Source organism: Panulirus ornatus, chromosome 11 (genome assembly GCF_036320965.1).
Source record: "Panulirus ornatus isolate Po-2019 chromosome 11, ASM3632096v1, whole genome shotgun sequence".
Taxonomy (NCBI): domain Eukaryota; kingdom Metazoa; phylum Arthropoda; class Malacostraca; order Decapoda; family Palinuridae; genus Panulirus; species Panulirus ornatus.
In genome coordinates, this window is record NC_092234.1 from 55,622,765 (window position 1) to 55,643,269 (window position 20,505).

Here is a 20,505-nt window from a genome sequence, read left to right on the forward strand (position 1 = left end):
ACATCCATCCTCCTGCGCACAACTCTATCCATAGCCCACGCCTCGCAACCATACAACATTGTTGGAACCACTATTCCTTCAAACATACCCATTTTTGCTTTCCGAGATAATGTTCTCGACTTACACACATTCTTCAAGGCCCCCAGAATTTTCGCCCCCTCCCCCACCCTATGATCCACTTCCGCTTCCATGGTTCCATCCGCTGCCAGATCCACTCCCAGATATCTAAAACACTTCACTTCCTCCAGTTTTTCTCCATTCAAACTCACCTCCCAATTGACTTGACCCTCAACCCTACTGTACCTAATAACCTTGCTCTTATTCACATTTACTCTCAACTTTCTTGTTTCACACACTTTACCAAACTCAGTCACCAGCTTCTGCAGTTTCTCACATGAATCAGCCACCAGCGCTGTATCATCAGCGAACAACAACTGACTCACTTCCCAAGCTCTCTCATCCCCAACAGACTTCATACTTGCCCCTCTTTCCAAAACTCTTGCATTCACCTCCCTAACAACCCCATCCATAAACAAATTAAACAACCATGGAGACATCACACACCCCTGCCGCAAACCTACATTCACTGAGAACCAATCACTTTCCTCTCTTCCTACACGTACACATGCCTTACATCCTCGATAAAAACTTTTCACTGCTTCTAACAACTTGCCTCCCACACCATATATTCTTAATACCTTCCACATCATATATATATATATATATATATATATATATATATATATATATATATATATATATATATATATATATATATATATATATATATATATATATATTTAGGCATCCCAGATTGGGGTGCCTAAATATATATATATATATATATATATATATATATATATATATATATATCAATAACATCTTGATATTCTTCACTCTAACCCGTTTTCTATACACAGTTGATCAGCGAAAATCAGGGTAGCCAGTTGGACTCTGATCTGTAGCAGGAGAGAATTTAAAAAGCGTCGTTCTTTGCAGCCAAACAAAAAACGACCGACAGGATAGGATTTTTCCCCTGACGTTTCCCTAACGAGTGTCTACCATCGGCTCCACTATCCTTCAAGTCGTCATCCGGGGACGTAGATGCTTACTTTACATCTCGCCCGCCTTGCGCAAGCGCATACACGAAGAAAACGGAGAGCATGACCCTTATGTAACGAGGAAAACGCCTTGCCGAGGCTTTGACCGAACTATTACGAGGAAAATCAATTGGAAATACGATTAACTATCTTGTATCATATTTTCTTTATCGTCTCATGCAAAGGATCATGTGTGTTTAATACATTATCTACAACAGAGAATTTTCCCTTATACGAATATTAAATCTAAGGTAATTATCTACAATACTAATAATAAAGTAACCAACCACAGTAATATTTCGTAAATTGACAAAAAGAAAAAGAAAATGGGAATTCATGGGAGGCTTAACCGTACGACTCCCCGAAATTGCGCGTCGCTTGCAAAATGAAATTTGACTTCAAATAAGAAGATTAATTCTGGCAAGGGAGAACCTCACACGAAGGCAGGGGAATCGAACTGGGTGAAGATTCTGCTGTCAGCAGTGATGTGTATTATTCATCTACTGTACACCGCATCCTAGACGTACATGATGACATACTTTGTGTGTGCAGATAGAAATACACACACACACACACACACACACACACACACACACACACAACACAGATACAGATTTTATTATCACTATTTCCATACTTATTCGTTATCACCTGCGTCAGCGAGGTAGCGCAAGGAAACAGACAAAGAATGGCCCAATCCCTTATACACTCGCATATATATATATATATATATATATATATATATATATATATATATATATATATATATATATATATATAAACAAAATCACGTCTCTATCACACTAACAGCAGTGCATACCTTGAGGGAAAAGATTGACCGATGCTCCTTCATTAAAAAATCATAGCATAAGATTACTTAAATATGGGATCCAAATCCAACTCATTCCATGAGAAGCAGAATCAACAACCCAGTGGTGTTTGTGTGGCACCATTGAATCATTAGACGTATTTATTGTACCCAGAACGAATTATAAGAACTCTCTATTGTATATAAAAGAAATTATGGGAACGCTATCAGTTTTACCACACGAGTTACGACATTAATCTATCTATTGTACGATACGAATTACGAGCACTCTATATCTATTGAGCTGCCATACGAAGTATGAGGAGAATCTATATTTTGAGATTCAATAAACGTTTTCAAGAAGAGGCCGAAAAGAAAATTTGGAAAGAAAATTAAAAAGAAAAAATAAAACATGATGTGCGCTGTTAATCTTCCTGGCTAAAAAAAAAAAAAAGGACTCCGAATAAACACCTTTACAGAAAACGGCGAGTGAATGAGCCTCCACTGCGACAGCAAAATCGAAAGCTATTTTGAAGGGAGGCAGAAATATGAATGGACTACGTTGCAGAAAGGCGAAACGCCTCTAATACTGACGTGTATTTATGAACTGTATTACACACACACAGAGGAACACCAGGGGAAAAATCGGAAAGCATTTGGAAATGCATAAATCCGATGTCGAAAGAAAACGACATGCGTTAAGACTCCTTTTAAAGGTCAATAGAGAATAAAGGCAGATCTTTTACAAATACAACTGTAAACAAGTTAACTAAAGAAAAGTAACCATAAACTAAATAAATTGCCTTAAAACAAAGGAAGTAAATGAAATATTTCACATATAGATGTAAACAAGGTTACAGTATATGTAAAAAAGTATTAAGTAAATGTAAACGCACTTCATCACAGGAAATGACATGTAAATAAAATATTACTATAGGAAAGCGTCAACGAAAATAAATAAATATCTATAATTTTTATTCATTATACTTGATCGCCGTTTCCCGCGTCAGTTTCCCGCGTCAATTAAACGTTTGTTTGTTTGTTTTATTTGTTTTTTATAAACCACTGTATTTGTCATCGTCAAAACCTTTCGCTTTCCAACCTTCTGTTACATGCGTTGCTGATAAGGAAAATACTGTCCCTTTCAATGATTACTATTTAGCCTACCAATCGGCTATTAGGACTATCAATCGGCTATTTAGATTATCAATCGGCTATTAGGACTATCAATCGGCTATTTAGATTATCAATCGGCTATTAGGACTATCAATCGGCTATTAGGACTATCAATCGGCTATTTAGACTATCAATCGGCTATTTAGACGATCTATCAGCTATTTAACCTATCAATCGGCTATTTAGCCTATCAATCGGCTAATTAGATTATCAATCGGCTATTTGACCTATCAATGGGCTATTTAGACTATCAATCGGCTATTTGGCCTATCAATCGGCTATTTAGATTATCAATCGGCCATTTAGACTATCAATCGGCTATTTAGACCAGCCATCGGCTATGTAGCCTATCATTCGGCTATTTAGCCCGTTCAGAGCTTGCTGCCCATGTGAGACGCGATCGCCCGGGCCGCTGCTTCACGGAAACTAGCCCAGTATTAATCTGTAGGAAAGCACAGCGTTAACCCTGGGGAGGAGACTCGCCAACTGCCCAATGGCGATTGGCCGAAAGGTTATTACTGTTTATTTTGCCGGGTGATTGCCGGCCACCAGCGTTCCGTGGATAGATTGCCGACGACTAGCCTAGCTTAGCTGAGATTAATGTATCTTACACACACACACACACACACACACACACACACACACAATTATTTATATATATATATATATATATATATATATATATATATATATATATATATATATATATATATACAGACACAGGAGGAGATTGATATGTCCTCCATTATACCCCTGATGAGATTCGAACCCACGACCCGAAGAAAAGTGAGTTATGTCAATTGCGATGATGAAGTAGGCATCCACGATACAGTTCCTTCCTCACCAAGAAAAAGGTGCAAAAGACCTCCAACAAAAGGTGCAAAGGACCTCCAACAAAAGGTGCAAAAGACCTCCAATAAAAGGTATATAAGACCTCCAACAAAAGGTACACAAGACCTCCAAAAGGTGCGGAAGACTTACATCAAAAGCAAGAAAAGATTACCAACAAAATGTACAAAAGACCTACATCAAAAGGAACAAAATATCGCTAACAAAAAAAGGTACAAAAGACCTCCAATTAAAAAGCAAAAAACAAAATGTCCAAAAACACCTCCAACAAAAAGTAAAGAAGAACAAGAAAAGAACTCCAACAAAAGAAACAAAAGACTCTTAACAAAAAGGTACCAATAAAATCCTGCAACAAAAGACCCAGAACATAATAGCCTTCCCTAGGCCGCCCGTCTAACACATTTACCTACACACAACAGCCAGACGACGTTAAAAAAAAAAAGAAAAAAAAAAACGGCGGGATTTATCGCCTTGCCAACGACCAAGTGAGAAAAAAGAAATGTACTGTATGGACAAAAATTGTATTAACGCTGATCAACAAAAACATCCTTTGCGTGTGGGGAAAAAAATAAATTTAACGTCGATTGGCAAAATATCCTCTTCAAGGGCATAAACTGTTCGAGCGGCGACCGGCAAAATATCTTATTGCAGGGACAGAAAAAAAATCGTGACCGACGATCGGCTGAATATCCAGTGCGTAAAACTGCTTTACCGATGATCGGTAAAATATCCAATGCATAGACAAAATCTTAAGTGTGCCAACGATCGACAAAATAACTATAGCATAGACAAAACTTATTTTACGAACGATCGGCAAAATATCCACCACACATACTAAAAAACACTCTTTGCCGACGATCGGCAAAACATGTGCTGTACATGAAATGCTTTACCGACCGATGATTGGAGAACTACCCATCAGACAGACAGAAATCCCTGACGCAATCCATCTATAACGAAGAGGCAATTAAATATATAAATGCATAATTCTGTTGGATGGATCATCTCATATCTATCTGTCACTTTCATTTGAAGTTAATGCTTGGATATCTAACGAAAAGAAAAATCCCTCTTTTTTGTTTTTCTTTTGATGTTGAAGGTTCCAATCACAGACAAAAGTAAATATCAAGGCCGGGCCTTAATTGGAATATAGAGAACATTGTGAGAGGGAAAAAAGAAAAGACAAGGGAAAGTATTCAAGAATTTAGGAGGAAGTGAAAAAAAAAAACCTGTCTTTTAAAATGTGCCAGGTCATAGTTATTGGGAAAGCCACGAGAAGGTAGAGAGTTCCAAAGCTCGACGTGTAAGGAAAGAAACAGTTATCAAAACGGCCCACCCTTGAGTTGCCGAGGGCCAGACAGTAATCTTGTGACGCAGCAGCTACTTAATAGCAGTTTATCCCGACCTTTATTCTGACAAATTAACGTGTATTTATCATTTCACTTCATACTTGGCAAACCAAAGCAAAGGTCTAATTGGGCCGATGTGATGTTTGCTTCTTTTCCTAAACCTCTAAGCTTTGGAACTTTACCCTCTCATGTCTTCTCTGATACTTTACGAGCTGATCCTTTCTAATCCCTTCAACTACTCATGGATTATTTATCATTCACCTTTTCTCCTTCAACTTCCCCTTTACTTTAGACATTCTCTAATGTTTCGCGTAAGGCCTTAGAGATAAGAAAAAAAAAAAAGTACTGAGCGGAAAACATATATATATTGGATTCTGGGGTTTACATCTGAAGATCAAATATTGTCAGATGACTTTCCATGGTGACATAAGGGTTCTACGACAGACCACAAAGACCTTTACCACCACGAGATCCAACAACGTACCAAATATATATATATATATATATATATATATATATATATATATATATATATATAGTTTGTACACGAAATATAAAATGAGAAAATCAAAGAAAATTATAGTACAAATCGAAAACATAAAAATCTAAACGGAAGATAAAATCAAAATCTTAAATATTTATCAAATCACGATTTCTAGATTACCATTTTCATTCTAATTAATATTCAACATTAAGATTAATCAACGGAGATTAATCAAAATTACGATCAACATTAAGATTTTTCCCATATTCATAATGAGATCTTAACATGACAGCACGACCCTTGAGTACGAAGTTACGACCCTCCGGTACGATGACTAGTACGACCCGTGAGCACGATAGTACGACCCTTGAATTCATCGATACGACCCTTGCCTATGATGGCGGGGTCTTTGACCCGACCTTTAGGGGTTAAGTCTCTAGGTCACACTACTCATACCCAAGGGTCGTACCGTCGTGTTCTAAGGTCGTACCGTCGTGTTCTAGGGTCGCACCGTCGTGTTCTAGGGTCGTACTGTTGTGTTCTAGGGTCGCACCATCGTGTTCTAGGGTCGTACCGTCGTGTTCTAGGGTCGTAAAATTGTGCTTAAAGGTCGCGCCATCGTGTTCACTTTAAGACAACAGCAATGGACAATAGAAATATCAGCGAGACTGAACAACGGCTGGAATAGCAGAACTGAACAACAGGATGACTGGCAGGACTGAACAACGGGATGACGAGCAGGACTGAACAACGGGATGACGAGCAGGACTGAACAACGGGATGACGAGCAGGACTGAACAACGGGATGACGAGCAGGACTGAACAACGGGATGACGAGCAGGAATGAACAACGGGATGACGAGCAGGACTGAACAACGAGAGGACTAGCAGGACTGAACAACGAGAGGACTAGGAAGACTGAACAACGGGAGGCCTAGTAGGACTGAACAACAGGAAAAATCTACAACCACGAACAAATGACTAACTTAACGGCATCGAGCAACAGGAACCGTTTACGTTTTTAACCATCTCTTTTTTTTTTACCATTCTGTTCCGGGGTTCTACTTCAAGGCGTTAATTCCTTATTCCTGCGTTTATTTCTCTTTCTCTGGATAATTATTGGCAAAGTTGAGATGTGCAAACTTCCACCGTTAATGTCTGTGGATAGATTTTTCCGTTTTATCAGCAACTTTCATCCTTATGAGGGCCTAAAGTCACAGAGCCTGAGGTCTGGGAGTTCAATGTTTCTCCTCCCTTTTTTTTTTCATCTTTTTGTCCGTGGGCGACTTCCTACTTCCGTATATTTGTAGTTTGGTGAATATCTCACAAATTAATAGGATTCAAAAGTTTCCTTAAAGTTTTCTTGATGTCGCTTGTTGTTGTTGGTGTGTGTGTGTGTGTGTGTGTGTGTGTGTGTGTGTGTGTGTGTGTGTGTGTGTGTGTCCTCTACTCCCTGGTTCCTACGCGTCAAATCATCTTCCCACCAAGAAAATCTACCCCAGTCATTCACTCTTGCAATATTCCTCTAAGCTCACAAAACCTCATCTCGAAGCCTAGACAACAACAGTTTCTAACACTGACAGTTGTATATATTTACCACTGGATAATACTACTTTCCACTGGTCATGGACGAGGAAAGAGAGCCCTCATCCGCTCACATCCATTCCCTATCCACATCCAAGCCCCCCACAGACCTTTCCCTAGTTTACCCCTGCTGCTTCACATGCCCTGGCTCAGTCCACTGACAGCACGTCGACCTCTGTATACCACATTGTTCCAATTGACTCTATCCCGTGCACGCTTTTCACCCTCCTCTTGAGAAATCTTTTTTCCATATGCTTCCTGTGTAAACTCAATCCTTTGAAAAGAAAAAAAAAAAAACAATCGTTACGACCCTTGGGTATAATGGACTGGCCTTTGACCTGATTCCTAAAGTGTCAGATCATACGCAACACCACCATACCTAAAGCACGTACCATCATCCTGTCGTGCTTAAGGATCGTACTGTCGTGCTCAAAGGTCGTACTGTGGTGCTCATGGGTCGTACTGTCGTGCTCAAGGGTCGTAGCGTCGTGCTCAAGGGTCGTACTGTCGTGCTCAAGGGTCGTATTGTCGTGCTCAAGGGTCGTACTGTCGTGTTCAAGGGTCGTACCGTCGTGCTCAAGGGTCGTACCGTCGTGCTCAAGGGATTATAAGAATAATCATGGCATTTCTTACTACAGTAATGAGAATTAAAAAATATATAGTTTTTCAGACATATTTCCTAAGAATCATATTTCATCTCCCTCCTAAAAGTCAATTCCTTCATAAATTTTCTAATTCTCTTGACGTGGTTACGTTCTCCTGATGTTATCTCTTAGGTTTCATTGCCCTTTCTATACATATGCTATTGACAGACTCACATAAGAATCATACATGTGCACTATAATGTCTAGCTTATTAAAAAATATCACACATCTATCACTATTCCGCAACATCAAATCATATGGACTGAAACAACTCTATAATCCGAACCATGAAGCATTATGTCGAGCAAGATGCTATAATCTAACAATAACAAAAGCATCATATACGTATGGTCCTATCATCTAACAATAACAGACCATCATATACGTATGGTCCTATCATCTAACAATAACAGAGCATCATATACTATCCTATAATTGATAACATTTAACCCCGAAACGTATCTGACTATATAACTGGTCACACCAAAACCCATTATTGTGAACGAGGGAAAAGGCCTAAGTCTTTTACCGTAACGAACCCTATAATTGCCAAGTAAACCTACTAATGCGATGTAACTAATGCAACTGGAAACTACAGAGCCAATAACGAACTTGCCTATAAAATTCACAACATACGAAACAACTACGCACATTATATACACCATTGAAGTTATACCACTGAACCCTAACAAAAGAGAGAGAGAGAGGGGGAACCCTATAACCAAACACAGCCCTATAATTAACGACACTACCTTACCCCCCCTACCAATGGACGTGACCCTATTATAATTAACGACTCTAACGCTACTAATGGACGTGACCCTATTATCAACGACATGCTACTCCCAACAAAGGACACGACCCTTTTTTTAATTCGTCTATACCAACAGTATAGACTCTCCACACCAGACATGGAGGCCTGTATAAGTCCCAAGATCACACTCCCCCAATCCCATATGGACTGAAACCCATTGGGGTTATTGCGTCTATTTCTTTTCATCCACGGCATGGCTCTGGCACTGGTTAATACGGGGGAAGGCTCTTGTCAGATGCGATTTACAAGATGGAATCTCTTTATTAACCAGACGGAGTGGGGGGGACAGCATGGATCTACGCGCTATGTCACCGTGTGGGAGGGACAGCATGGATCTAAGCGCTATGTCACCGTGTGGGAGGGACAGCATGGATCTACGCGCTATGTTACCGTGTGGGAGGGACAGCATGGATCTACGCGCTATGTCACCGTGTGGGAGGGACAGCATGGATCTAAGCGCTATGTCACCGTGTGGGAGGGACAGCATGGATCTACGCGCTATGTCACCGTGTGGGAGGGACAGCATGGATCTAAGCGCTATGTCACCGTGTGGGAGGGACAGCATGGATCTACGCGCTATGTTACCGTGTGGGGGGGACAGCATGGATCTACGCGCTATGTCACCGTGTGGGAGGGATAGCATGGATCTACGCGCTATGTTACCGTGTAGGGGGACAGCATGGATCTACGCGCTATGTTACCGTGTGGGAGGGATAGCATGGATCTAAGCGCTACGTTACTGTACGGGAGGGAGAGCATGGATCTACGCGCTCTGTTACCGTGTGGGGGGACAGCATGGATCTACGCGCTATGTTACCGTGTGGGAGGGAAAGCATGGATCTACGCACTATGTTAACGTACGCGTCCAAAATCGAGGGCTATGTTGAATCTATTCCTGTAAGGGAGTTCGGCTACACTGTGGGGGGGGAGAGGGGGGAGGGGCATTAGGGTGAGGGGAGAATAATTACTTTTCCTAATTATGCATAATTAGGGGTGGTTAGACACTGAACAGAACAATATGGTAAGGGTCTGAGCATTCAAATACGGGAAACTGAATACAACAAAAGATAAATTTCAGGAAATCATATATATATATATATATATATATATATATATATATATATATATATATATAGCACGCTATGGTATATTGTATATAGTGTAGCATAACTGGTCCTTAAGAGATTCAAATACTCAAAGTATACTCAGCATATTAGGTATGATTTCATATACTATATATATTCTAGGATGTCTTAACTTTGCGCTTTATGCTATAATTGGTTTCCCGACACATTAGAAAAAAAAACAGAACAAGTACAATTATAATTATCTAATTAGTTTATAATCTATTTCTGAGATTTTATTGTTTCAAATTAACCACAATATTTTCTTCTTTTTTTTTTCTCGGTAATCATCAATTATCAAAACAGACAATATTCTGCATAATTCATAGGCTTTCTGATATAACCATATCTCTTAATAGGTACAAATAGTTATTTCTGACTGTCGAAAATATATGTGGCTAATAATCTCTCGTTTTCAAATTTCCAAAATAAGGAACAGAGAAGGGGGCCGAGTGAGGATTTCCCTCAAAGGCTCAGTCCTCTGTTCTTAACGCTACCTCGCTAATGCGGGAGATGACGAATAGCATAATATATATATATATATATATATATATATATATATATATATATATATATATATATATATATATAATATTGAGATGAAATAATGTATCATATAATCTAGTTATTACATTAGGTGATTACTTTACATTCCCAACCGATGAAACGTGTTCTTCAAAAATAATTAAACAGCGAAAATTCAGATCCCAACCAGCTCGAAACTGTCACACTACCTTAGTAATTCACAAGTACAGAATACTGTAAAATACAAATAAAAATACAACATTCCCGAAAGCTGTGTCTGTCTCTCTCTCTGGACCAGATGCCAACCTTACCGGGGAAAAAATAATCCTTACGGGGAAAAAATAATCATTACGGAAAAAAAAATAATCCTTACGGGTAAAAAAAATAATCATTACGGAAAAAAAAATAATCCTTACGGGGAAAAAATAATCATTACGGGGGAAGAAATCATCCTTACGGGCGAAAAATAATCCTTACGGGGAAAAAAATAATCCTTACGGGAAAAAAATAATTACGAGGAAATCCTTACGGGGGAAAAAAATATAACTTGAGAGGAAACAAGTAATTCATCAAGTTTACCTTCGGCAAGTTCCTGGACTATTTATTTTCCCTTCCCCCTCCAGAGGATTATGTATGAATTAAGTATTTTTCATCCGCACTTTTCCTTCTAATACCCCCAAAGGCTTTACTTAAGCAAGAACCAGTTAAACTGTATGACGAAAGCAGTGCCACATTAAGCAGCAATCCTTAAATCATGTTGGAAATCAGTCGTGCGAAGAATATTGTGTCTTTCCTGTACTATCTATCTATCTATCTATCCCGTTTTCAATTTTCCAAAAGAAGAAAGAGAGAAGGAGGACAAGTGAGGAGGATATTCCCTCTAAGGCTCAGTCCCCTGTTCGTAACGCTACCTTGCAAACGCGGGAAATGGCAAATATGCATGAAAAAAATTATATATATATATATATATATATATATATATATATATATATATATATATATATATATATATATATATATATATATTGTAGCGAAGCCTTGAAGCTGCAGGATATTTTTTTGAAATATTTGTGCAAGCAATAATTCCACACTGTATTTTCATTCAGTAACTATCATACGTGTATGTATATGTAACCAATGTTTACTGTATTTAGGTTATTCATTTTTATCTGGGATAAATATATTCCTGTTATACTTAATTACCATCTGTCTAGTTACCGTTTTTCCAGCTTTTGATGCTGTCCTGTGTATTGCAAATAACATTAAAATTTCCTGTGTGTGTGTGTGTGTGTGTGTGTGTGTGTGTGTGTGTGTGTGTGTGTAATCATCTATTTGTGATTAATAATTTGCACGGTACGTGTTCCTATCTCAGAAAATATCTGTGTAACCACTCAAAAGTTTAAACTTTTATATGCCGTTCGCAATTCACGATTCCATCTCACAATTCAATCAGTTGATATCCACCAATCCTTCTGCAATATAAGTACTTCCTTCCCTCTTTCCTTCCAAGGTTCTTAACGAGTATCTTGTCATGGCCGCACGTACCTCTAGCGTTCATCTTAAAAAAAAAAGAGCCGTTCGCTGCGGCTACATTCAAACTGGTTTAGGAACTTTAGAGGCTGTGATCAGGACATCCCTTACTCTTCGTTCTTCAATCAAACATTTGTGGCTTCAGAACTCTTACTTAATTCTGGTACCCTATGTGCTGACCTCCCATCAATTTTCTCCATTTGATCTTAAGTGTTCAAGTGCTGTCACTGAAACATAATTTGAAACTGATAATTATATTTTATCTGTGTTCTATCATACGCGCGCATGGCTTCTGAACATTTCTCATCCATTAACTTAAATGCGATTCTAGTTCCTGCACACAAAACCTTTTACAATCCTCCTAAGAGAGATCTCTGACGACAGGGTAGGTCCACAGGACACTTCCAACTCCCTCTCACACAGAGATTCCTTCACCTTATTTCCAGCTACATATTCGTATCGAGGAGGACTTCTACTGTGACCCATCCTCACTACTCTACATTTACTCAGGTTGACTTTTATCAAACGTGTATCAGATCAAAGCAGGCATTTGTCTAGGTTCCCTTGTAATTTGATGCAATCCTCACCATTTATAAACTTCGTCATATGCAAGAGTATTCATGTACGAGTCCACTCCTTCTGGCGGATCATTTACAATGATCAAGAAGTGCAACGGTCCCAGGATCAACCCTTGTGGTACGCCAATGGTGACCCCACCCTTTTCGAGAGGGATTTTCTGATATGCGTCCTTTGTTCACTGTCACCACTGTAAGTTTCTGTCCATCGAAGAAGTCTTACCTCATGCCTGTCTGAAGATCCGGCTTCTTAGGCAGCAGAGAGTCAAATAATTTCTGGCAGACCAGGAACATCTGACCATCTCTTATGTCTACACCGGATCTAACTCCCTTAAAGATGTCTGAAGTTCTATGACTTCTCCCTGAATCTGTGTTGTCTCTCACTCTGGTCCTTTCTTCTTTGCAAGTAGCCATTCATTTGTTTTTTGCTCTTCTTTTTCCCCACTCGTCAGGGACCAGTTTATAGTTGAGCGGAATTTCCTGTCTCCTCTCTTAAAGATAGGCATAACGTTTGCTTTCTAGCAATACCTTGGCACTACAACCTTTTCGAGAGACATACTGAACAGTGTTTCCAACGACCAGTCAAGTGTATCTGCACACTTCTTCAACACACACCGTGTGGCAAAACTTCACCAAGACCATGAGCCTTATATGAGCCATGAACCTCTAACAATCTCTCTATAAATTTTACTGAATTGGCGCTTCCCAAAACCTCCTCCCCATCACACTGGTGTTGGGGCTGTAGTGTTCCCCAATCTGAAAACGCTTCTAAATTTGTCATTAAAGTCCTCACATATCTGTACAACATCCTCAAGAACTTTTCCCTCTAAACTCCAAAGACTGGTAAGCTCTTCTTTCACTGACAATTTAATCCTGATGAATTTAAGGAGAAGTTTTGGATCATCTCCTGCCCCGTCCATAATACTCTTTTCCATGTTTCTCTGCTCCTCCTTCCTCATCTTGTTCCATGCATTGCTTGCTCTCTTGCACATTCCAAATGCTGGTGGACTGTCGCGCCGCCTATGACTTCTCCACAGTACACCACCTATGCTCTTTTCCTTGTTGACATTCATTGTGAACCTTGCATCTCTATTTTCTTCCAAGGTTTCGTCTCTAATTGCAGCAAAAGGCATTCAAGATCTACCTCCACTGTATATGTCACAGAAGCTTCCGTAACGATGATCTAAACTATGGCTAATGAACTCCACTTCCCATCACTTATTCTTAAATTGTTTAACACAGAACACTTCCACGATCATGCCTCCTCTCTGCTTCTGATTTCCTCTCCGATCATTAACATGTTCCGATTAACCATGTAGCCAAACTCGAGCATAACATGATCCCATTCTTCAGTATGGAGTGACACTGGTGATAAGTTTCAATTTCAGAGCAGCTGTTATGTATGGCTGAAAGTTAGTTTAGTCATCACTGTGTATTTGCCCTTCTGATTCTTACTCTTTTGGTCTTTGACCTGCTGATGAAAGAAATTTTCAAGTATATACTCCAACAACTTGTGTCTCCATGACTCTCAGTCTCCATGAAAATGTAAAATTTTCCCAGTGTATTCAATACATGACTAAAATACTCCACTATTTGAACTTTACCAGCATCACTAAGGAGTATATACATCTTGATACTCGTTCCTTCACTATAAATGCTACACAAATGTTTCCAGTATATTACTACTGTCTGGCCACAATACATCATCAGCATCATTATGCAAATCCTTCTCGCGGTTACTCATTCCATTATGTACTGTTTGGGTGACTCATCCATCAGTATTACCTGATGCTTAACATCATCCAGTAACGAGAGGGACAACACGCCTTCTCTCACTCCTCCTTTGTCTTCTCTTTCCTTCCTTATCATCATTCATGCACCCCTACAGAGAGAGATTAAGTCAGATCTTATATCTAAAGTGAGTTCTGTCTGCATTACTCCAAGTTTACCACGTACGTCTATAGAAAGATCAATGTATATACACAATGGCATAGGATTGGAACCCATACAGGGAGGGACGTCCTGCTACCTCTTGGCCCCAAAGGAAGTTAAAACACACAGCCACTGGTCACCCTCTTTACAGCCTCACTTAATAATTCACAATGACCCCTCTGTTTTCATGTGCCCGGATCTCCGTTTCTCTGCACCAGTCAGCAGCGTCAGTGTCTGTTACTCATCCCCAGAATTGACTTCTGTTGTCTACCCTCTACCCTTGACAGTCTCTGGTCTCTGTGTAATGGGAACTTCCTTTCTTTGATCTATCCACAGAACTCCCTCTTGAAGAGTGTGTGTGTGTGTGTGTCACAAAGACGGTTGTATAATACAACCCACAACCCACGTAGAGACGGTGGAGATATGGATTCTTATTTCTTTAGGTACTCTTTACAACGCCAATGTATTTGTATTCTTGTTGCTGTTGTATTTTGGAATGTATCTACTTCTGATGGAGTTGTATTCTTGAGGTTTTTGGACAAGTGGGAGTGGGGGTGGAGGGTGTTGCTGGTTGCCATGTGGAGTTGTTCTTTGCCATAAGATATGGCCTTTGACTGCACCGTTTATATATATATATATATATATATATATACCGCACTGTGTCACGTGTTAAATGTTTACATGTGGGGTAATCAATATACCGGCCAACAGATCACACAAGTCCAATTCATAGTTTACACAAAATAATAATTCCTCTACATCATCTTAGACGTGGCCAACTCTCAGACAGACATGAACTTTTTGGTGTATATATATATATATATATATATATATATATATATATATATATATATATATATATATATATATATAAGATAAAAGATATATTCGGATGGTTGTAAGACATCGAAGAAACTTCCATAAACCGTCTGTAAGATATCTTCTCCACACCATCTGTAAGATATCTTCCCCAAGGCCATCTGTAGGATATCTTTCCCAAGACCATCTGTAGGATATCTTCCCAAGGCCATCTGTAGGATATCTTCCCCAATACCATCTGCAAGATATCTTCCCCAAGACCATCTGTAGGATATCTTCCCAAGGCCATCTGTAAGATATCTTCCCCAATACCATCTGCAAGATATCTTTCCCAAGACCATCTGCAAGATATCTTCCCCAAGGACCATCTGTAAAATACCTTCTCCATACCATCTGCAAGATATCTTAAGACCTTTAAATATCAAGTAAAAATATTGCTTTAGACTCTATACTATGAGAAGGTGTCTGTCTTGCCCTGAACTGTAAAGTCCCATAAGGTCGATACGACGATACAAAACACATGGAAAAATCATCCTTATATATCTTATAATAATAATTCAGAGGTAGGAACCACACGTTCGAGAAAGTCGATAATCGTGAAGTAAACACGTGGAATCGTGACCCTTATGTCTCTTGCTACTTACGACGAATCCGATGTCTCTACCCTCGCTTCACGAGAGGGGGGGGGGAGAGAGGAGGAGGATGAGGTGGGGGTAAAGGGGGTAGAAACGTGCCTATAAAGCAAGAAAATGCTGAACCACACTTATACTTTTTAGGCCAAGGACACACGGGCACGTACACACTTGTGGTCGTCACAGTTGCACTACTTATTAGTCATGTTTCCACTTATGACCGTCTTTTTCCACCTGTGTCACTTCACGTAAAGTATCAGTCAATGTCTTTGTGAATACCTGAATCATACGATTCACTTAATATCTTCGTGAGTAACCGAATCATATGATTCACGTAATATCTTCGTGAGTAACTGACACGTATGAATCACATAATATCTTCGTGAGTAACCGACTCATATGATTCACGTAATATCTTCGTGAGTAACTGACACATATGAATCACATATCTTCGTGAGTAACCAACTCATATGATTCATGTAATGTCCTCGTGAGTAACTGGCTCATATGAATCAGATAATGTCTTTGTGAGGAACCGAGTCGTATGGATTCTCGTAAAACAGTGAATAAAGACATATATTCTTCGTCTATCTCTATGCATTCCTTTCTTGTCACGAAGCCTGAAAAGGCTGGCTAACACAGCACTGCCAAGCTAGGCGGCGGAGGGCTCCTAGCCCAACACAGCACTGCTCAGCTAGGTGGGTTGGTCGTGGTGGGCTCCTAGCCCAACACATCACTGCTCAGCTAGGTGGGCTGGTGGTGGGCTCACAGCTTAACATAGCACTGTTCACACTGCTCAGCTACGTTGGTGGTGGTGCTCCTCCTCCTCGCCTAACATAGCACTGCTCAGCTAGACGAGGGAGGTGTGTGAAGAACTCACAGCCCAACACAGCACTGCTCACACTGCTCTTTTGAGTGGGTTGTGGTGGTGGTGGTGTGGAGGTCTCGTAACCCTAACATAGCAATGCTCAGCCGGGTGGTGATGGTGGACGGCTCCCTGACCCACTGTAACAAAGGAGTTTGCAGTGCCGCAGTGAAGCGCCCTGAACGTTACGATTTCACAGGGGGGTTCTGGGCACCAGCTCACACAGCGTTCTCACAACACCGACTCACAACACAGCATTCGCTGCACCAGCTCACAGGGCGTTTACAACACCCGACTCACTTTGGCGTTCTGAGCACAAGCCCCACAGGGCGTTCTCAGAACCGACTCACACAGTCTTCTCAACACCGAATCACTATATGTTATGAGCTCGGAGGCTCACAATGTAATGTGGGCACCAATTCGTCACCCTCATAATTTCTGTACCATTAGCATCACATATAAACACAGAGAGGGGTGGGGGGGAGGAGAGAGAGTTTATATATATATATATATATATATATATATATATATATGATTAACGTTAACCTACATTCATGTAGCGATTGGGATCAAATCTCCAATCACCAAATCGTCACAGAATAAACCACTGAAAATACAGTTTCTTCATCACTGCTTTACAATCTCGGTGGGAAAAAATATATCAAAACACCGAAAAAAAACACAAAAAAACCACACACACACCGATATTTCCAAGGGAGTGTGTATGTGTGTGTGTGTGAGAGAGAGGGCGAGATCTGACCACACAGTGGAACACACATTCACACACTCCCTACCGCAAAATCAACCCCCATCTCCATCTCTCTCTCTCTATCTTTCTCTCTCTCTCTCTCTTTATTTCCCCCTCCTCCTCCTCCTCCTCCTTCCTCTTCTTCACCTTAGACACTTGTATATCATTTTTTCTAACACTTGACTGACACTCAATAAGGGCGAACACTTCCGTCTCAATCCCTGACCTCAGATCCGGCTCCAGGGAGGCACTGGCTTGGGCTTAAGAACGCGAAAGAGGGGCGTGAGAGGGACGCTGGTATGTGTGTGTGTGTGTGTGGGTGGGGGGGGCGCGCGAGCACGGGATCCGAACACAACGGTGGCTGCCAGCCGAATGGATGATGCTGCAGCAACTGGCTGGGAGAGCCTGGGAGAGTGTGGGAGAGCAGGGAGTCCTACTGCCTCCCGGGGATGGGGAGGGGCTGGGGGGTTGGGAGAGAGAGAGAGAGAGAGAGAGAGAGAGAGAGAGAGAGAGAGAGAGAGAGAGAGAGAGAGAGAGAGAGGGTGGAGCCGAAGCAGAGGTGTGTGTGTGTGTGTGTGTGTGTGTGTGTGTGTGTGTGAAAGTGTGAACGTATGTGTGTGTGTATGTACGTATTTATGTTTACATCTGTGTGTGTGTGTGTGTGTGTGTGTGTGTGTGTGTGTGTGTGTTGGTGGACCGCGGCCACACAGACATCTGGCTGTGGGAAGTCATGTTTAACAGCCAACCTGGGACTGTCTGCAGTGAGGGAGGGAGGGAAGCTGGGCCGGGGGAAGGGAGGGAAGAAAGAGGTTGAAAGTCAACACGCCAAGACATTCGCCAGGTAAACGTTCGTGTGAGAGAGAGAGAGAGAGAGAGAGAGAGAGAGAGAGAGAGAGAGAGAGAGAGAGAGAGAGAGAGGAATACATCATTACTTACAGAACTAGAGGAGAGAGAGAGAGAGAGAGAGAGAGAGAGAGAGAGAGAGAGAGAGAGAGAGAGAGAGAGAGAAGAGTGTGTATAACACTTGAAATACACGGAGACAAGATTAGCTCTCACCGGCCAATATTGGCAAGGATGAGAGGCGACTGGGAGAGAGAGTATGGGAGAGTGGGCAAGGAGGCTACGGGAGGGAGAGGAGGAAGAGTAAGGAAGGAGAGAAAGGACACGTGGAGGAGGAGGCAGGGAACATATGAGTGGCGATCAGAATGGGAAATAGGAAAATGAGAGCGGCAGAGAATACAGGACACCAGCCGAAGGGAGAGTATGGGAGAGCGTGCGAGATGAGAGAGAGATAACCCGCTAGTGCTTAGACATAAGGGAGAGGGCGGGAGGGTATGTGAGCGTGGAAGCATCACAAAGTGTAACTGAACCGTGAGGTGAAGTGTGTGTGTGTAGGTGGGAGGGGGTTCTGGGTGGGTGTGTATTCAGTGTGGGTGTTTCCAAGTACACAAACATGATGGCCAACCGTGAGAGTGTGTTAAAATGTGTGATAGAAAGTGTTAAAATGTGTGTGTTGAAAGTGTGAAAGTGTTAGAATGTGTGAAAGTGTTTTAAAAGTGTTAAAATGTGTGACGGAAAGCGTGTTAAAACGTGTGAAAGTGTTAAAAGTGTGAAAGAAAGTGCGTAAAAATGTGTGAAAGAAAGTGTGCGAGTGTGCATCAGAATAAGAACAGGTGTAAGTAACTTCAGTCATTGTGAAGGTGACAGACAGAAAGAAAGAGAATCGGAAACTCCAAATTATCCGATTCAATAACCAATTATCATGCTCCTCAGCCAATCATTAACATAATTCATGAAACCAGAAAAGTATCTAATTAAATGGTGTATTTGATTTAATATTCCAATACGAGTATTATAATGATATTTCAAAAGATAATGTAAATCATATGGCTTTTACAATTTCATTTTAAAAGCAGGGCATATTCTGGCAATATAATTCATAAACTATTTTTTTTCTTTTCTTACTTAACGATAACACGTAATTAGTAAGTTAGCGGTATCAGGCACCTCACCTGGAGTGTTGCCTTTCAGTGATCACTTATTTTAGGAGATACTAAGACGTCATCTATGTGATACTCTCATGTATTCCCAACCTTTTCAACCTCTGTGTTGGGAATGAAATGACTGAGGACAATATATGGTTTTGGGGAGGGTTCAGTGGGCATGACAGGGTGAGAGAGTTGTGGTAGTGAGAGGACTGCGTGGGAGAGCTGAAGACGGTGTGCTGGAAGGGTTTGGACACATGGGAGGATGAGTGAGGAGAGGTTGACTACGAAGGTGTACAAGTCTGAAGTGGAGGGAACATGGAAAAGGGGGTAAACGAGAGAGCAGATGGAAGGACGGAGTGAAAGATGCTCTTAGAGATATCGGGGCCCTAACGTGCAGGAGGGCGCGAGGCGTGCACGGTATACAGGAAATTGGAGCGATGTGGAATACTGGGGGAGACGTGCTGTCAATGAACTGAACCAGAGCATGTGAAGCATCATGTGGAAACAATGGTAAGGTCAGTGGGGCATGGATGTGAAGAGGAAGCTGTGGTTTCTTCATCTGTTATTGGCGCTACCTCGCTAACGCGGTGACCTGCAATGAAGCATATATATATATATATATATATATATATATATATATATATATATATATATAAAGTTACATAATAATAAAGGAAGTTCAGGAAATGGGGCGGCGCGGGTGGACAAAAGCCTGTCCTCCCCCGTGATGTACTAATAGGTAATTGAGAAAAGCTGGCGTCGTTGTAGGAGTTGGTGGAGGTGGTGTTGGAGGTAGTGTTGGTGGTGGTGATGGTGGAGGCAGTGTTGGAGGTGTTCTTTCAAATCAGGCTGGGGAGAGAAAGGGAAAGAGAGAGAGAGAGAGAGAGAGAGAGAGAGAGAGAGAGAGAGAGAGAGAGAGAGAGAGAGAGTATGGCGTTTCTCACACAAAATAAACAACG

General features: G+C 40.9%; 1 protein-coding gene across 1 annotated transcript in view; it reads right to left on the reverse strand.

Annotated features, from left to right (window-relative positions):
* LOC139751551 (mechanosensory protein 2-like) overlaps window positions 1-17,926 on the reverse strand; it is a 1,369,287-nt gene extending 1,351,361 nt beyond the window's left edge. The window contains exon 1 of the mRNA XM_071667090.1: window positions 17,785-17,926. The gene's annotated coding sequence lies outside the window, so the exon portion shown is untranslated. The remainder of the gene's footprint in view (window positions 1-17,784) is intronic.
* Window positions 17,927-20,505: the final 2,579 nt, after the last annotated feature.